This window comes from Crotalus tigris, unplaced genomic scaffold, assembly GCF_016545835.1.
Source record: "Crotalus tigris isolate CLP2741 ecotype Arizona unplaced genomic scaffold, ASM1654583v1 scf7180000018818.712119, whole genome shotgun sequence".
In the NCBI taxonomy this organism is placed as follows: Eukaryota; Metazoa; Chordata; class Lepidosauria; order Squamata; family Viperidae; genus Crotalus; species Crotalus tigris.
This window is the reverse complement of record NW_024097211.1, coordinates 464,407-484,808: the sequence shown is the minus strand read 5'-3', so window position 1 is coordinate 484,808 and position 20,402 is coordinate 464,407. Positions and strand designations below refer to the sequence as shown.

Here is a 20,402-nt window from a genome sequence, read left to right as displayed (position 1 = left end):
GAAATATTTTGTTCCTTGTCTGCCTTTATATTGCACTGACTGACTTTTATATAAAATGTTCAAGATACCTGATGATTCACCTTCCCAAACAGTTGTAACTGACTTAATGAGAGCATAAAACAGCCTTTGGAAAGTATACTTAAGAGTTTGGAAGGGAAGGCTCTTTACACACAGAAAGAGCGTGTTTTAAAATAGACAGAGTCTGTGTTTTAAAATAGTGCTTTCAAATTGTATTTTCTCTACAGCTCCTAGTATTCTCATCAAAGAGTTAAGACCTAATTTTAAACGTGCAGGCACGCTTTTAGGAAAACAAGGGGGAGTACCGGATCACTATTCTAATATGTAGGTCTGCAGCTGTAAAGAGGCACCAGAGCTCTTTGAAGTAGGTGGCTCCTGCAGTGGTGACAAGATAATAATAATAAAAAAAACATAGTAAGCATTGTTTCACTCTGTCAGGTTTATAATTAGCTAATGCAGAATTAAAATTAAAAAATGCATATATATATGAATTATGCATAATGGATTTAGGATCAAGCTACTTATTATGCTATATTTGTACTGCACAGTTGCTCTTTGTAATTATTCAAAAGCAAGTATGTGGGGTCTCCCTAATCTGGGTCAATACCCCCATATATAGGTCAATACCCCCATATATAGAGTAGCGATTTTAAGTTAATCTCCTAGCTATTTCCTTCCTAGTTACTATCCGTTAAAAAAGAAAAGAGAGCCTTCACTGGATCCTGAATGAGTATTTGGAAAAAAGACAGCAACAAGTGTGTGTGTGCATACTTACACACACCAGCACACAGAATAGGCAGCACAACTTAATATAAATGCATAAAAATATGCCTGCATTACTGAAAAGAATATCCCAATCGTATCTGTTCTCTATTTGTTATTTTGTTTAATGTTCTACAATAAAATTTGCATAGGTTGACGTGAACTTGTATTAAACTGTTCGGCTATTCTGCTTTCACTTTCCATTCCTACATATTTTAGAAAATTTGCGATTGCTGCTTCACAAACCATAAATGGTATGTGTTTGATTTTGTATCCTATGTATACCGCAGAATGTTAAAAAAAAAATCCTTGATCTCTGGGTTAAATACTGAAATGAAATCAAACAGGTGAATGACAGTTACAGAAAAAGAAAGGGAAAAGAAACTGTGGAATCCTTGGTGTTCTCTGAGAATGGTTGTTTGCCTAAAGATGTTTCATTACTCGAAAAGAAGTCAATAACAGATGCATTCATTCTGCAGGGATTATTTTAACACCACAATAAAAACTTACTTAAACTGCAAGGTGAAAAATTCAAATCAGGAAGAAAGGATCTGAACGTGATTCTCACCTGAATGGAAAATACGCCATGTGTAGTGAGACCACACGTGGCTTTTGAGGAATAGCCATATCTTGACATCTATGTTGGTGACTCCGTAGGGTGGAAAAAAGCACTCCATGTTCCCTCTCGGCAATGGTCTTATTGGCAGTCTTAAAAAAAAACAAAACCAGCACTTGATTAATAGTGCATTTGAGGAATGTCCAATGCCTGTAATTCCATTAGGCCAAATCCTCAAAAGGGGGGATTTTGCTGAGAAACTTTATTTAAAACTAGTAGCAGAAGATGATGGGTATCCCCAGGCAGGTAGCATCCAGAATGACTCCCTACCATTGACAACTTTGGGCAGTTTAAAAGAACTCAAAGACAAGGCTAAGTCTAGATACTTCTTTGTTTGAGCTAAGGATACCATTCTCCTTCCATGTATAGGAGCCAGCATACCTATAGCAGATGTTAAGGACAATGGTGGATGAATCACCTGAATTGTTGGCTGTTTCTCTTCATTGGAGGAAAAAACTGTATAGGCCATTCTAAGGATTTTGACCGTCAACATATTGACACGGCATATAACTTTGCTTTCAACAAGCTGGGGAATTTAGGAGAAATACCTACCTCTAATGTTACCCAGATGTTTGCTACCTGAAGAAATCATTCTTATTTTGTCACAGAGGGCTAATTTTGCCCAAACAACTACTTGGACCCAAGGATCTGAGTTCTCTTTCCTCAGAATATTTTTACTGGGAAAGGGAAGGGATTATTCTACGATGTGGTCTTATCATTTGTGGTGGGACATAATATTTCATTGTGGTGTAATTTTCTAATTCATATAATGGGAACATTTAAACAAATATGAGGAAATAAGTGTATTTCAACAGGTCTTAGCTTTCTCTTTAGGTTTGCCTGAGGAGCAATAGGGAGCATGGTGTGTTTTGTTGCTATGACATTCTTCAGGTCCAAAAGACTTTGCAATCTTGTATCTGTTCATTTTTTTATTAAATATTCTTGGCAAATTTAAAGACTCTGATATTAAGTTAAATTACTGTTCTGATATGTTAATCTAGATGCTTTTAATAGCTATGCGGTGCTTGTAGCACTTGGGTCTTCAATTGGCCAGTGATATTATTTTAATAGTTGTGCAGCGCAATTCTGCACCGGCTTATTTAGAAGTAAACCCAAGGGCCATCAGATTTATTCCCCCAAAGAATGAGCCCACAAGTACAATTTCATCTATCTGTCTCTTATATATTTGGTTCTGGTTTTTTTAAGCTAAATTTTCATTAACTTTTATACATACATACATACATATAATGCCCTATTAATCTATTTTGTTTGATTGTAGCCTTGCATACCAAAACGATTGTATATTCACAATCTTCCTTTAATTATAGGGCTAGAAATTAATTATTCCCAGGTTTAGAGGTTGTGCTTTGCCTATGAAGTTTTATCTAATGCAAATTAAGTTGTGTACTAGATATTATGATTAGATGTTACTATAATAAAGCTGGAATATTAATTTGTATCTTTGGATATTGAAATAATAAAACAGGAGAGATTTTAGCCTTGCATTCTTGATTCACAAAGTGACCAATGTACAGTAGGGTTGCATAGGATCTGGGCAGAAAAAAAATGTTTTCCTATGATTAATTCTAAATTTCATATAGTGACTGAAAGCTCTCTACAGAGAACAAAAGGACAAAGTTACTATTGATACTTGTTACTCAGAGTCTCTTATGAAGATACTTCTATAAAAGGTTATAATTGTAGACTATGATTTTTTTAATATCACATTTGTCTGAAATATGTATACTGGTAACATTGAGAGGCTACTATTTCTACTGACACTTTCCTATTCTCCTAGTCTGCTATGAATTCACTTTTCCCAGTATGCAGAGATCATAAAGATAGTAGAAAAATGCTGTTTTTAAACTTCATTACCTTCATTCCCCCACCCCCCACCCCAACAGCTCTGTGAAATTAGCTCTTGGTGGCAGCCAAAGAACAATGTTCTGTCTTTTACAAGGTTTTTTTTCCCCTTTTCTTGGCTGCAAAATGAGAAAAATCATGATATGCATCCAACTATTTTCACTTGGTTCAGATGATGATTGTGTTCACTTTTTAATCTCCCCACTCACCTTCCCATTAGGTTTGATGGCATTATGATATTACAGCTGGTTGTTTCTGTAATAAAACTTGAGTGTTGATTCCTACCTTTGGGTGCTTCATTAATAAAACACAGAAGATGCAAACAAATTCTTCACCTCTAAATGTGTGCTAGAGTCCTCAGGTCACAGTTGCTCTTCTGTAACTTTCCACTGACCACCTAGTTGCTGGATCTGAAGGTACATGCAGTTCAGTGGCCTCTTAGTTGAGAGGAAGCTTTGCAATGTCTCATTGTCCAGGTTATCAGACTAGTCACGGGCATGTAATTGAGCACGATTTATTGGTAGAACTCTAAGTGATTTGCAGTAGAACAGCAAATGTCTCCCAATTGTTTAAAAACAATCAGGGTTAAATTATCTAAATCTATATTAAACAGACAATCCCTAATCCAGTGTTTTTTAACCTTGACAACTCTAAGATGTGTGGACTTCAACTCCCAGAATTCCCCAGCCAGACATCATGTTCCTAAACCAACCAGTTCCTAAGGTTCAGAAATACAATGCTAATCTGTGGAGCCATGAAGATCTTATTCGTATGTGTACTGCGTGGATCATGGAATCCAACAGGATTGTTCCCTTGGAATCACCATTTTTCATCTCTTTTTGCTGCTTGTTTTTAGAGTTTTGTCCTCTAATCTGTTGATCAGCTGTATTATTCCTGCTCATATTTTGGCCTGGTGATTTATCTCTATGCCTTACTTTCCAGTTGAGAATATTCACCAAGGTATAGATGAACTAGAAAAACCTTTATTTGGTCTCCTTGAATGGCTGCTTTTTTGTGGAATGCTTTCCAGAGACAGCTTAGCCATAACTCAGATAGGAGATGTGGCTAGCTGTATCATTGGCAGCTGTGTGGCTTCAATCACAATGGCTGTTGGAGTTAAAACTTTTTATGCCACTTGTTATACTTCCTATAAGAAATCAGAGTACTTCTACTCTCAAATGGATGCACGAAAAAAAGTCCAAAGAAATATTTATGGCTTAGACAGCACCATTTATTATAAAGAGCCATGGTAGCACAGTGGTTAGAATGCAGTATTGCAGGCTAACTCTGCTCACAGCCAGGAGTTTGATCCTCACCGACTCAAGGTTGACTCAGCCTTCCATCCTTCTGAGATCAATAACATGAGGACCCAGATTGTTGGGGGCAATATGCTGACTCTGTAAACCATTTAGAGAGGGCTATAAAGCACCATGAAGCAGTATATAAGTCTAAGTACTATTGCTAGTACTATTACTATTTTGACCATTTGTTATTAAAATCCTTATTACACTGTATGATTATGCCTACAGTTGTTCGTATCCTTCTACCTGATCTGGAAGTCTTTATATCCTATCCCATTGTTGGATCAGTAGACTATCCACAGTTTTTCTAAACCTGATACCTAACATAAATATCGGGTTCTCAGTCAAAATAGGCACCTTAGTTTAATCAAATAATTAGTTATAAAGATAACATTGGAATTAACAATTTTAGTAATGGGGGGTGGCAAGAGAAAAACAATTTGCACGAATAAATTGGCCATCAGAGAATAGGTGAGTATATTTGTATTCTCTCTAATGGGGTTCTAATTAATGGAATTAGGTTTAGTTCATGTGCATTATATTACATTATCATTTGTGAAATCAATGCAAGAATCTGCTGTTATTAAAAGATGATATCACTTTTGTTTATTTAGAAATGTTGTCTTTTGCCCTTTCAAATTAAAAAATACTGCTGGACATAACTGAAACAGAATTAATCATTTTTAAATCCAGTGTTTTACTTACATTTGTCCCACTGAAGCTAATAAGACTAGACAGAGCTCAATTGGGCTGGAGTTTGAGTTAAAGTGTTCCAAATTTCACACATTCGTATTTATTGAAATATCAATACAGGTGCCTTTGTGAGGAAATTTGGCTTAACAATATGCTACACAACATTGATCAAAATACAAGCTCATTAATAATTAATATGTAATAGAGTGCCCATTAAGCAAAATGAATATTACTGTAGTTGACCTGTTCCCAGTTCCACCACTTTGGCCTTGAAACAGCATTGCTCTCAGCCAAGATTTCAAACACACAATTTTGTTTGCAGTTTCGATTGCACAATTTGTGCAGCATCAGATAACTTGGCACAATGTGAAAGGTACAAATTTTATTCTTACTTTCTTCTCTGAACAGCATAGAACCTTTCCCCTCCCTCTTCATTTTTTTTCCTCCTCCTTCCCCGTAAGTTTTTTATACCCAAACTCACAGTTTTTGCAGTAGGGTTATGGCTTTTAAATATATTATATAAATAATCTCATATACATAGCCATAGATGATACTAGAAGCATAGATAAACTAATGCAAATGCATAGGGAATTATCATAGTTCTCTAGAAGTATTCATCTCCATCCTTCTCATGCATCTGTTCCCAGAGATGTATCATAATTAAAAATTAAAAGTCTGCATATGTTTGTTAAACTGACAAACAGTTCATTTGTTCTAGATATTAAGAATTCGGATATTAAGAATTTATCCCATTGAACTGTGGAGCTTCCCCCAACATAAACATGATTCAAGGGGCTATGTAATAAAAATGGTGAGAAAGTCTTTTGAAGTGTGGAAGAATGTATATGAAAAGTGGATATAGGAGTAATGATACGAGAAGAAAGTAATTTTTAAACTTTCCCCCTTTAATTCAATCAGGATGCCCTACACATCTTAAAACTCTATAAAACAATGTATTAACTAGAAATGTAAAAAAAAAAAAAATTGAAACGGAGTAAGAAATCATTCCATGGAAGTTTTCAAAAAAACAACAAAAAAAGCAGTAATCAAAAGCCTGGTGTGTGTACATTGCATGCATATATGGAGAAAATATTTTTAATGCTTAAATTTGACTTATAGGGTTTTAAAAATGTTCTTTAGAAAAGATGTTCCATTGAGGTGATGTTAAAAAAGAGTGCTTTCCCCAAAAGCTATCCCAAATAATCCCATCCTATTTTGTGATTAGAGGACATATTTAGGTCATCAGATTTATTACTTGTGGAACACACTCAACTCTGAAATCTCTAGGAATAAATTATTTTAAATGAGCCCCAGGTCTCTTAAAAGAGCAGAAGAAATATGTTGTGAAGAGAAAGGTTCAGGCATGACAGTCCTACTTCCTAAGACACACCAATACTGAAAAATTCTACCTTGAGATCTATCTTGTTAAGTATCAAATCCATCAGGTTCATACCTCAACTGCTAAGCAAATTATTACATTATTATTAGTTCAGGGAGGTCCAGATATTAAACAGTAACTGTGAAGAGCTGTGTTTCAAAAGAAATTTGAAATGTCTTTTTTAACAAGTAATAGCATAAAATATTACATGGAAAAAAATCTTTTGATGTGGGAAGTGGAAAGAAAACATTACAATACACATTCGTTTTATTTTAGAAATGACTTAAAGTTTCCAGCTATCTCTTGTGTATCTGGATAGAGAGCTGGTATAAAAAGATATAAAATGCCATATGACTGGAATTAGAAGTATTTCCCTTTGCAGTGTTGGCAATCATACATGGCACAGAACTGAACACGAGAATGGTGGTTGTGAAATAAATCTGGTTTAACAGCTTCATTCAAAGCAAGTCATGTTTCTTGCCAGGCAATATAATTTTGAGGGATGAAAAAGAATGGCATTAAAATGTATTTCTGCTCTTGAGGTTTGTTTTTTAAGCAAATGACATATGGATGGAAGGAACACCTTGTGGTATCCTTTCTGTTGAGCCCTCGAGTCAACAGTGAAAGAAAAGCACACATTCTGTTGATTGTAACAGCCTTTATTCTCAGCAGCTCTCTCCAACACAACTCAGAGGCTCGCAGGCCTCTCTACCTGTTTTAATAGAATTCCTGGGCAAAAAGGTAACAAACTGGTGCGCTTCCGCGCCTTGTGCATGCGTGCAGGCTGGTGCCACTCAGTTTGGTCCCGGGCAGCTTGCAACAGCCCGGGACCATTGCAACATCCCGAGCCTGCTTTTGCAGGCGCAGGCCACAACATCCCTTCCCCCCAGATGAAACTTTATTAATCTATATGGATAGATATACGCAACCTCAACACGAGCGTGGTGTGCGATCCAATGGAATCTGCACATCTGTTGCAGCTATTTACTAGCCACACTATAGCATGGTACCATGCTATTGTTTTGGAATTAAGTGCCCAATACCCGCACTTCCAAGTTCCCCCAACAGCAGGTACCCTCTTTACCTCCCTTGCTTTGACAGCAATGTTACAAAATCTTCCAGGTATTTGGGAGATCTTTTAACTCTCTGTGACCTCCTCAGATTTTGAGAACTCCCTAAATCATCCTGTGCAGAGATTGTAGTGGAGTTGCCCCCTCTTTTAAACCCTGGTGGTCCCCGTGAACTGTTGCCTGGTCTGCTTGCTTGCCCACCGGGCTTGTCAGACCAGGACTTTGCTCCCCACTGTACCTGGTTGATCTGCCTAACTGCAGGCTCTCGGGCCCCACTGTGTGCCCGCCAGTATTTCACATTTCTGTGGTACTCTCCAAGTCCACAATGGACCTATCAAGGGAACGCATCCCTTCACTCCCAAGCCCCGTAATGGGATTGTCTGGGGTTTCTGCAGTGCCCCAGTACTCGGTTGTCCCCCATTCTATGCCGGAGGTACCAGAATCAGGATTTGCCTCTCTGACTACCACCCTGTGTGTAGACTTCCTTTTGGAAGCAGTAGCAGCATTGGGCCAGCTTATTTGTTTGTATGCCAGTTCTCCAGTGTTGTTTGGATGCTTCCAGTTATTCTCCCTGCTTGGAGTACTGAATTGTGGTTGTGAATAATGAGTATGCCCCCTGGGTGACTCCCTGGCTGAAGTAAGCATTGGTGCCTGTATTGTTTCTTGTTCCCCTGAATTCCCGTTAGGGACACTTGAGGAACTTTGGGACAGGCCTTCTTCAGCCTCTCTGTTTAGTCCCTGTTGCTGCCAACACCCTTTCCTTTGCCCACAGTGGTCCCCCTCCCCCCCGGAGAAAACCCAGGAGTTGCAGAGGGTGAGTCCAGTCTCGTACACAGCTGATCGATATGCCGCCGAAGGACACGACCGTTGTCCAGGGAAACCTCATAGGACAATGGACCAGTGACCTTGCATACTACCGCCGGAACCCACAGGTGACTGGGCCCATAGTTCCAGGTCCATACCGGGGCACCCACTTGCAGACACCGTGGTGCCCTAGGTTGGGTGACCCTAGGAGGCAGTCTGTCCAGGTGCAACCTGTCAAGTTTGGTGATCAGTTTGCGCCCCCAAAGGAGTTCGGCTGGGCTCTTCCCAATGGAAGTGGAAGGTGTGGTGTGATAAGCAAGAAGAAAGTCTGCCAACCTGTGGTGCCAGTCCCCGTAGGTCAGTTTCTTTAAAGCATCCTTGGTGATGCGAACTATCCATTCAGCCACACCATTGGTGGAAGGGTGGAATGGAGCCGAAGTTGCATGATGAATCATGTTGGCCTGCAAGAAAGCCTGAAACTCGAAAGAAGTGAATTGAGTACCATTGTCAGAAACCCAAACATCTGGAAGGCCATGTGCAGCAAAAATCCCTCTCAGTACTTGAATGGTCTTGGCAGCAGTAGTGGAAGAGACAGGAACAACCTCAAGCCACTTTGAATGGCTGTCAACAAGGACCAAGAAGAATTGTCCCTGAAAGGGCCCAGCATAATCTACATGCACCCTAGACCAAGGTGACTGTGTCTCCTCCCATCTATGCACAGGAGCCTGAGGCATTTCAGGGTGTGAACGCTGGCACAAGTGGTATCCATGCACTTGGGCCTCTATTTCCCTGTCTAATCCTGGCCACCATAAATGGCTGCGCGCAAGCGCTTTCATCCTGACAATGCCAGGATGACCCTCATGGAGGGAAGCTAAGACTCTAGGTCTCAATGAGGTAGGAATAACTACTCTGCTGTCCCACAACAGGCAACCCTGGAAAGTGGATAACTCATGCTTCTTGAGCCAGAAACTCTGGAACTCAGTACCTGGACAACTCTCAGGCCATCCAGACAAAACCCATGACAGCACACGAGTAAGCATGAGATCTATGGCTGATTCAGCAGCCACATCCCTGGCATTTAGGGGAGACTCAGGTAACGCCTGAATGGAAAGAATATTGATGGCAGGGGCAGGGTCAGCCTCTACCATTTGTAAAGGTAATCTACTTAGGCCATCTGCATGGCCCATTTCCTTGCCAGGTTTGTGAATCAATGAAAAATCATAGGCTGACAAAAAGATAGACCATCTCAGCATTCTAGGAGAGATGATATGGGGAGTTTGTTTGTTAGTGGTAAACAACCCCAACAGAGGCTTATGGTCAGTATAGACCGTGAAATGTCTGCCATATAGAAAATCATGGAATTTTTTAATTCCAGCGACAATGGCCAAGGCTTCTCTATCTATCTGGGCATAGTTTCGTTCAGCAGAGGACAAGGTTCTGGAGTAATATGCAACAGGAACCTGAATTCCATCAGCTCTTAAGTGGCTAAGTACAGCCCCCACCCCATAAGGGGAAGCATCACAAGCGATACAGACAGGAAGAGTTTCATTAAAATGTGCAAGCACATCATTTGATGTAAGTAAGGCCTTGACCTCATTGAAACTTTTTTCATGTACTTGGGACCACTGCCACACTGCCTGCTTGTCTAAAAGCCGGTGAAGTGGTTCTGCTGCATTAGCTTTGTTAGGTAGAAAAGCATTGTAAAAATTCAAGAGGCCTAGGAAAGCTTGTAACTCAGCTTTAGACTTAGGCCTAGGAGCCTGCTGTATGGCCTTCAATTTAGACTCAGCAGGGTGAATATCCCTGGCATCTATTCTGAATCCCAGGAAATCTGTAGAAGAAACTCCTATCTTGCATTTGTCTTTTTTAAGTTTTAGGCCTGTTTTTTTGAAATGCAGCAGAACAGCCCTCAATCTCTCAGCTAAATTCTGAGTGGATTCTCCAGCAATAAGGACATCATCAAAATAGGGGCAAACCCCTGGTATACCTCTCAGGGTGTTTTCCATAACACTTTGGAAAATTCCAGGAGCTACATTTACTCCAAATTATAGTCACTTGACTTTGAATGCCCCCCTATGAGTTACAATAGTCTGTGCTTCAGCAGCAGCTTCATCAACAGGTAACTGTTGATAAGCCTGTGCCAAATCTAGCTTTGCAAAAACACGCCTCCCTTTGAGGGAAGCCAAAATATGACTGACTACAGGTACAGGATATGCATGCTGTTGCAAAGCCTTATTTAGTGTGCATTTGTAATCTGCACAGATGCGAATGTCCCCATTAGCCTTGAGAGGCGTGACTATGGGGGTTTCCCATGGACTTGAATCAACAAGTTCTAAAATACCTTGCTGAATCAATTTGTCCAATTCAGCATCAATTTTCCCTTTAAGAGCAAAGGGTACTCTTCTTGCTTTCACCCTAATGGGAGTGACAGTGGGGTCAAGTTTCAAAGAAACTGGGGGGGCCTTTGTAAGCTCCAAGCTGGGGGCTGAAGACATCTGCAAACTCTTTGCAGAATTCTGCTAGGCCTAGCGTTTGCAAATTGTGTAGCCCTGTAACTTGGATTCCCAAGGCCTCAAACCAGTCGAGTCCAATGAGACCTGTTCGTTCACCCCCAACTACCAATACATCTAATGGACCTTCAAAATCCTTGTATTGTACTGTAAGGATGGCCTCCCCCTTTACACACACCTTGGAATTTTGGAAATCTGTTAAGATTATATTGGATGGCCTAAGTTTGGCCTGGAACCCACTGCTAGTGCAAATCTTCCTGAAAGTGTGGATAGAAATGATTGAAAGTGTGGGTAGAAATGTCCAGCTCCATGACCAATGGAACTACTTGCAACCTCACCTTAAGTGACAGTTTCTTTTTAAGTGGCCTGTGTTTGCCTGTTGTATAGATACTTCTGAGTGATGCACAGAAATCCACCCTGTTTTGGCTGGGGACCCTGGTACCTTCAGGCGCAATTCTTCTCGAGGTTGTGCCTTCTGACGGCCCAGACAAATAGCTGCTATGTGGCCTTGCTTGCCACATGCTCTACAATTTGCAGAACGGAATCTGCAGTCGGTCCTCTTGTGGCGATCTCCACACCCAAAGCACTTGGACACAGCTGGAGATTTTTCTTTGCCTTCCTTCTGCTTCCTTTCTTTGGATGGGTAGAGATGATCCACCTCATCTTCAGGATCTTCCTCCGAGCTCTCTTGAACTCCCTCATGGTGCATGGAAACTGCTTCTGGGTTGTTCCTGATAGGCCTCATATTATTGACCGCCCCACCTGCTGCCTCTTCTGCAGTGACCTCTCTCAAGGCATCTTGGAAGGAAATGTCTTCTTTTGCAAAGAGTCTCTGTTGCAAGTCTCTGTTCCTTAGCCCACATACAAAATGGTCTCTCAGCCTTTCTTCTAAATCTTTAAAGTCACAGGGCTTAGCTGCTCTTCTCAAGGCTGCAATGTATTCTTTGGCTGATTCACCAGCTCTTTGATCCCTCTGTTCAAACGTGTGTCTCCACGCAATAACAGACAGCTTGGGCTGGAAATGTTCCTTCAATAACTTCTTTAAGTCTGTATAAGTGACAGACTCAAGAAGAGCAGGGGCTGCCAAATTTTCTGCAATTTCAAATGCATCTTGACCACAGACACACAGCAAAGTAGCCTTCAAGCCATCTTCTCTAACTTGATTCACTCTAAAGTAATTTTCTACTCTAGCGCCATAAGACTCCCATCTTTCTGGGTGTGTAATGTCGAATTCAGACACTCTCCCTATCTTTGCCATCCTTGTTTCTTACTTTAGAAAGGGATCTATCAGCCAGCTTACCTCCAGCGACGCTGTACTGGCAGGCCAGATGCTGAGTTTAACGCCGTCTTCCTCTCTCCAGGACTCTTGGGGTAAGCTTACAAGTCTTCTTCCTTAATCTTGCAAGTGATCCCACCTTCGTCGCCAGTGTTGAGTCCTCGAGTCAACGGCGAAAGAAGACCACACATTCTGTTGATTCTAACAGCCTTTATTCTCAACAGCTCTCTCCGACACAACTCAGAGGCTCGCAGGCCTCTCTACCTCCTTTAATAGAATCCCCGGGCAAAAAGGTAACAAACTGGCGTGCTTCCGCGCCTTGCGCATGCACGCAGGCCGGCGCCACTCAGTCTGGTCCCGGGCAGCTTGCAACAGCCTGGGACCATTGCAACGTCCCGAGCCTGGTTTTGCAGGCTCAGGACACAATACTTTCTATACTTTGTGAGAAGTGTAGATTGTAATTTGACTAAAAAAAATAATGTTTTATGTGTGTTAATGTCTTGATTATATTTTGATCCACCCATTCAGTAAGGTTGGCCTCATTCTCATATGTCCATTGTGATCCATAAAAAAGAGGGCAGGGCTTAGATCCCATGATTGTGGTCAACATCTTGACTTTATTAAACACAAACACACATACACAAATCCACCCACATACATACACATCCCACTATGGACACCCTCAGACTTACTTTTTTTTCCCCCTAACTGCAAAGATTCTGGTGACTTCGCTAGATCATAGTGTAGGATTGTTCCTCTTAGGCCAGTCTTCCATATTTGATGAGGTACTGCACAGTATGCTTAACTCTCATTTAAATGATACCAAAGAGTTATCTGGTTTGGAAATAAGCCCAGGTTACTTTCCCTTACCACGGTTCAAAAAAGATTGCAAAAATCTCCAGGCATCATTTCTTAATCATTCTGAAATGCTGAAAATGTTGAAATGTTTATTGCCAACTTTAAGCCCAAGTTATTTATTTTGCTGAATTTGTTGTTAGTAAATGCATATGTTCTCCTTTACATCATGTTGAGACTAGATTTCATAACTACATAGAAAAATGTTGTGTTTGGATATTGAGCCTAACTATACTGTTAAAAGGGAATCCCTTGAAAAAATATTGTGGCACAATATTTGATGCAGTTAGAAAGAAAACTACGGTACCTTGTTGTTCTTGTTGTTGTTAATTGCGAAGTCGTGTCCGACCCGTCGCGACCCCATGGACAACGTTCCTCCAGGTCTTCCTGTCCTCTACCATCTTCTGGAGTCCATTTAAGTTCACACCTACTGCTTCAGTGACTCCATCCAGCCATCTCATTCTCTGTCGTCCCCTTCTTCTATTGCCCTCAATCTTTCCCAGCATTAGGCTCTTCTCCAGTGAATCCTTCCTTCTCATTAGGTGGCCAAAGTACTTGAGTTTCAACTTCAGGATCTGGCCTTCTAAAGAGCAGTCGGGGTTGATCTCTTCTAGGACGGTACCTTGTTAGCCTTCCCTTTTCTATGCACCATAATGTGTCAGGGATGTTCTTTCTCTTTGGTTCTGACATATTGATTGTATACTTAATGTGGCTGGTTGGGTATTGCTTGATATTTCTCAGTATCAAACTATAATATGGAGGTCATAATGTGGACCAATATTGCACAGCAGTAAGGACTGAGATCTCATCTGAAAAATACTTCAAAACCTGCTTACTGTTCATGACAAAATCTTTGGTAAAACATGTCCCTTGGTCCATCCAGGAAATATAGCTTGCTTATTCTAAAGCCTGGAATTAGACAGGTAATTAAAAAACATGTTGAACTGAACTGTTCTGAATTAAAAACAACCATTTGCTATCATGATCAGGAGTGACATGATAGCAGTGTTCCAGTATTTGAGGGGCTGTCTCAGAGAGGAGGGGGACAACCTATTTTCCAAAGCACCCGAAGGCCAGATAAGGAACAATGGATGGAAACTGCTCAAGGTAAGATTCAACCCAGAAATAAGGAGAAATTTTCTGACAGTGAGAACAATCAACCAATGGAACAACTTGCCTTCAGAAGTAGTGGGTGCTTTATCACTGGAGGCTTTCAAGAAGAGACTGAACAGCCACTTGTCAGAAATGGTAGAGGGTTTCCTGCTTATGCAGGGAGGTGGACTAGATGATCTATAAGGTCCCTTCCAACTCTGTTGTTCTTATTTGGAGTGCAAGATGCTTCCATTTCCAAGACAAAACAATGTTTTGAGCATCGAGTGGGTTGTTTAAAGCAGTGAGTGGGCTTTTTGACGTCTCAAGCTCTAAACACTTCACAAATGCTTGAAGCACTCCATTTTGCACGCAAAACAGCTACTTTTATTTAAAATAGAACATTTCATGCTAAAAAGTTTCAGTTTGAAATATTTAATTTATCCTAAGAATCAAATTTATTTATTTATTTATTTTTAAAAAAACTTTATTTAGCTTTCCTTTTCCATTGCAAGTCCTAAGCAAGACTTTCAGATAACGTTTGCAAGATAGTTTGATGATGGATATGACTCTGGTGTTCTGGAACATTGTTCTGATCTACATCACATTTTTATCTGGGCATTTGCCACCTGTACAGTAAGAAGAAAGTATACTAGGTAGCAGTCCAAAAATCACAATGCACGTTCATGCAGGGAAAGTAGAAAAAATCATGACTAATCATTAAAGGAATCAAAGGAATTAAAAACAGCAACAGCAATAGCACTTAGACTTATATACTGCTTCATAGTGCTTTAGAGCAGTTTACCATGTCAGCCTATTGCCCCCAACTCTCTGGGTCCTCATTTTACTGACCTTGGAAGGATGGAAGGCTGAGTCAACGTTGAGCCCATCAGGATCGAACTCGTGGCTATGAGCAGAATTAGCCTGCAATACTGTATTCTAACCACTGAGCCATTAGGGCTCGATCAGTTAATCATTTATATCAGTGGTGGCGAACCTATGGCATGTGTGCTAGAGGCGGTACTCAGAGCTCTCTCTGTGGGCACGCATGCCATCACCCCAGCCTCACTTTCCACGGTGCCCTCCTCACCAGCAGCCCCCCCCAGAGATTCACCCCAAGCATGGCCCGCACAGAGTAGCGCAGCCAAAGACATGGCAGTCGACATGATGTGCCGGTGCCTGGAAGATGTGAGGGTCTGGATGGGGGTGAACAGGCTTAGACTCAACCCTGACAAGACCGAGTGGCTCTGGGTCTTGCCTCCCAAAGGTCAACTGGATGGTCCATCATTAGTCCTGGGGGGGCAAATTTACCTCCCTCAGTGCAGGCACGCAACTTGGGTGTCCTACTGGACTCACAGCTAAATTTGGAACAACATCTTTCGGCTGTGGCCAGGGGGACCTTTGCCCAGGTTCGCCTGGTGCACCAGTTGCGGCCTTATACGGACCGAGAGGCTTTACTCACAGTCACTCATGCCCTTGTCACCTCAAGACTGGATTACTGTAACGCGCTGGGGCTACCCTTGAAGAGCGTTCGGAGGCTGCAGTTGGTTCAGAATGCAGCCGCGAGAGCGATTGTGGGCGCGCCAAGGTACGCCCACGTGTCACCTATCCTCCGCGAGCTGCACTGGCTTCCTGTGGGTCTCCGGACGCAATTCAAGGTGTTGGTTATCACCTTTAAAGCCCTTCATGGCATAGGGCCAGGTTACTTACAGGACCGCATACTGCCGCACAGTTCCCAGAGACCGGTGAGGTCCCATAGATTGGGCCTCCTTCAGGTCCCGTCGGCCAGACAATGTCGGCTGGCGGGCCCTCGGGGAAGGGCCTTTTCTGTGGTGGCTCCGACCTGGTGGAATCAACTTCCCCCCGAGGTTCGAACTACTCCCACCCTGCTGGCCTTTAAGAAAGCCGTTAAAACTCTCCTGTTCCAGCAGGCCTGGGGCTGATGTCCCCGGGGGGGGGGCAGGATATGATCGGACTCGCGGTATGATTGTATTATTTATTGTTTTATTGTTGATGATTGTTTTAATTTTGTACGCCGCCCTGAGTCCTTTGGGATTGGGTGGCATATAAATAAAATTAAATAAATAAATAAATAAATGGCAGCCGGGCAGAGGGGACAAGACTCTGCCCTCGTGCCCCATTGGGTGCAGTTGATGCTGCGGGGCGTGGGCAGAAGGTGTGGCTGCCATGGTGCTGCTGGGCCGCCTGGATGATCTGCAGTGGGCCATGGAGGTGGTGGGTGGGCTGGGACGGAGTGGGGGTGGGGGCAGGGGGGGGCAGGGCCAGGTTTTGGGCACTCAGTCTTTAAAAGGTTTGCTATCACTGATTTGTATTATACATAACGTAGAGAAAAGGAAATTCTGAAAAGAGAATTCTTGGCATTTTCATTCTGAAAAGTATTGTGTCCAAGTGTTCCTTTTCCCTCTGAGACAAAATTGACTCCCAGTGTAAATATGAATTTGTAAGTTTATATATTGCTTTGATTTTAATAAAGGCAAAAAATGAATACATGGATTCTAATTATAGAAAAGAATGAAATAGCAAACTTGAAAATGAGAGATTGGTATTAATACAGGTAGTCCTCAACTTACAACAGTTCATTTAGTGACTATTCGAAGTTACAACAGCACTGAAAAAAGTGACTTATCGCCATTTTTCACACTTATCTCCATAGTTGCATTATCCCCATACATTTGATCAAAATTCAGATGCTTGGCAACTGAGTCATGTTTATGACAATTGCAGTGTCCCTTTTGCGACCTTCTGACACACAAAGTCAATGGGGAAGCCAGATTCACTTAACAACCATATTACTAACTTAACAAATGCAATGATTCACTTAACAACTGTGGCAAGAAAGGTTAAAAAATGGGGCAAAATTCACTTAGCAAATGGCTCGCTTTGGAACAGAAACATTGGGCTCAGTTGTGGTTGTAAGTCGAGGATTTCCTGTAATCAATTTGATTACACATACTGAATATCTATCAAACTGTTGTCCTTTTTATGTAGGTAATGAGGAAGTTAGAAGGCTTAATTAGACATTCACTTACCCAGAGTTCTCCATCACATAGCTGACTCAGGAACTCTGAGAGTTGAAGTCCATGAGTCATAAAAGAGCCGAGGCTGCCTACCCCTGGCCTAGAGTTAGAGCATGTCCTATACCCATCCATCTATCTATCCATTGTATAAGGTTGTCTAACTCCATAATGACAAGATATATCCCATTTCAATATACCTCACTATGAAGATGTCAGAACAATATCCTTGCTTTTGGAATTGTGAATTAACTATCCTATGAGAAACTTCAGTTGCCTGAAAGAGATATTACTTCTCTTCATCTTTAAGAGGGTACTACCAGTTATCAACAATATTTGGTAAGCCTGTGGGGATCTTGCTGCTTCCACCCCCGCTAGAATTTAGACAAATGAATTCTCCTCCAACTTGATATTTAATCAAAGGTCCTTCTGGATTTTGAATTGATGGATCTGTAGTTCAATGGATATTGAGAAAATTAGGTTAGGAAAAGCTCTTTTTCCTGGCTGGGCAATAGCTTGCCTGTTTGCTACAGATGCAGGTACATTTGCTTACTTCTATCAGTTCACTATATATGATCAGATGTTTCATAATGTCTATAAACTTGACATTGACCAGCAGCATTTATTTCATATTGAAGAAAACATTGCTTTTTTCTGATTCAGTAGGAAATAATCAGTTGAACGGGAAGCTATTTGAGTGGGAAAACTCAAGAGAATTTTTTAAATTAAATATAGTCAAAATTTGGTTTTCATTAATATTGACCTAGATACTGAAAGTCCTATAAAATCATACAGTACATTGAAACAATATGATTAAAGCTCATTAACTTAATGATTAACGCTTAATTAGGCTAATTAAGTGGATTACTCTACACAGATTATCTACATTAAAAGGATTTTATAAAATATATCAGAAAGAAAAAAGTAGATCTCACTATAGCCCCAAGACATTCAGAATCCAGAAACATGGATTTTATTTTACAAAAATTGTTTTTGAAAGTGTTAAAATATGAGCATTAATCATGCTTGTTTAAATACTTGTGTATATTATGTCCTTAATCCACGATGCAGCCATGAGAAACAAATAATTTAGAGTTTCAAAAACTCTATAGAGCAATAATGAAGTCAAAGAGAAAACTTTCTCCAACTTCCATCGTACCGATTGGATAGAGGTTTGCTAAGTGTTTGTAAAATATCCACGTACACATAAGAACTGTCTGATTTCTTGATTGCTCCTAATGTGCAATTGACATAAGACATTTCCACAAACACCATTTGCACAGCTTCAGTATGCGTCTCTATTCAGCAGTTGACCTGGTTTATTCTGTCTCAGTTTCCAGTGAAAGGTCTGGACTGCTGCAGAAGTTTTTATTGTCCCACTGGTGGAATGCAGTTGGTGGAAAGTGTTTTGCCTTCTGACTCCTCTTTCTTCCCCAGACATATTAAGCTACTGTAAATGATTTCATGAGTAGGGGACACCTTGTCACTGTTGCAGGCTTCCATCCCTGCAAATGCTCAGGTTTTTTTTGCAAAGCACCAAATGCCAACCACAGCATGAGCTGTGAAAGTGGAAAGTACAGTGATTGAATGCCACTTTTATACCCTCTTCTTGGCCAGCTAATTAGGTGACGATATTGCCTCTTGTGCTGCTACCAGAATTTTTTGACTGGTGACAGAGAACTCAACCATTGGCCTGCTTGCAATAGCTTTTGAGGTTTGGAAAGTTAAAAATAGCAATGGAACAGAAGGGCTTTTGAAAAATGATGATTACAGAGGAGAATAACGATCAAAGGCCAAATGCTGTTTATTATTTTATTGGTTTATACAGGCCTCAATGAATTTTCATTCATCATTCCTGACCATTAAAATCATATTCAGCTGTGTGTAAAATTGCTTGTACGAGTAGTTTTGTCACACAATACAAGAGAAAAACACTCCTCTAAGATTGTTATAATGTGATTTTATGACAATGTAAGAAAGGTCAGAAACATGTTGTTCTGAGTTTGTAGCTCCTAGATTATACCACTTTATGACTAGAGAACATATATCACCTGAAAACAGATTGGAAGAATCAGACCAAGGAAAAATATCATTGACTAAAACTTCAGGTTGGTTTTGGGAGTGAGGCAGAATCTTCCAAAATAAGTAAGTAAATAAATGCTGCTCATATATATTCATAGATTCCAGCAGCATTGAGATTTTTCAGGTATTGCTGGAAAACATAACAGTGTTCAGGAATCATTCTTGATTTTTTTTTGTTTTTTTTTTTCTGCAGAATAGGAAAGCTATCCCTAAGAAATAGGAAACTCTGATTCTCCAGGATTTAAGTCTTAGTATATTCAGTAATGCTATGTAACACATAGATAAGGGATTTTATATGAAGTCTTACAGGATCTGTAGCTTTGAGATGGGATTAACTTCATCCAACCATCTGCTATTTTCTTTTGAGTTACTCAGAGCCTGAATGTCATGAGTAAGTAGAAGAGCCTGGACTAGAAAAAACTAATTTTGGTGAGGAGCTCATAAACTCTAGAGAAATTGATTCAAAAGCCTGTCCTTTTCATCTTTGCTTTTAAGAAACATAAATCTTCTGCTGGAAGTTTTCTGTTTGAAATAACGAAATATAAAAAAGAAGAGCAAAGATTACTGCAATTGTTTTATAAACATATCTGATTTGGATATATCTTAGAAAAATCTTTGTTTGTATATTGCACATTTTGGTTTGGCCAATTGCTCATCTTTAGATGCTGGTGATTTTTACAAGGTAGGGTTTTTCCACCACTGTTTTTATTATAAAATAGTTTAAACAGCCAAAAGTCAAACCATATAATAAACTATTACATGGTGGATTTTATTATCCACCAGTTTATTATAAAAAAGCCACCCCAGCTCCTATGACAACAACAACACCACAATCAAATCAGCCACTTGATTGATGGTCTTTCAGATAGCCTGGCCCCAAGTCATGTAGGACTTTAAAGGTGGCAATCAGCATCTTGAATTCTTGAAAAGAAGGCTTTTTGTCCTCAAGTATAGATGTCACCTTAGGCATCTTTAGGGAAGATAGCAACAGATTGTCTGAAAAACGGTTTCTGATATTTCATTTATTTATGACTGGTTTTATCCTAGTGT

General features: G+C 40.5%; 1 protein-coding gene across 17 annotated transcripts in view; it reads left to right on the top strand.

The window, feature by feature from the left end:
• ESR1 (estrogen receptor 1) overlaps window positions 1-20,402 on the top strand; it is a 260,567-nt gene that overhangs the window by 106,755 nt on the left and 133,410 nt on the right. The gene's annotated exons all lie outside the window — the stretch shown is intronic.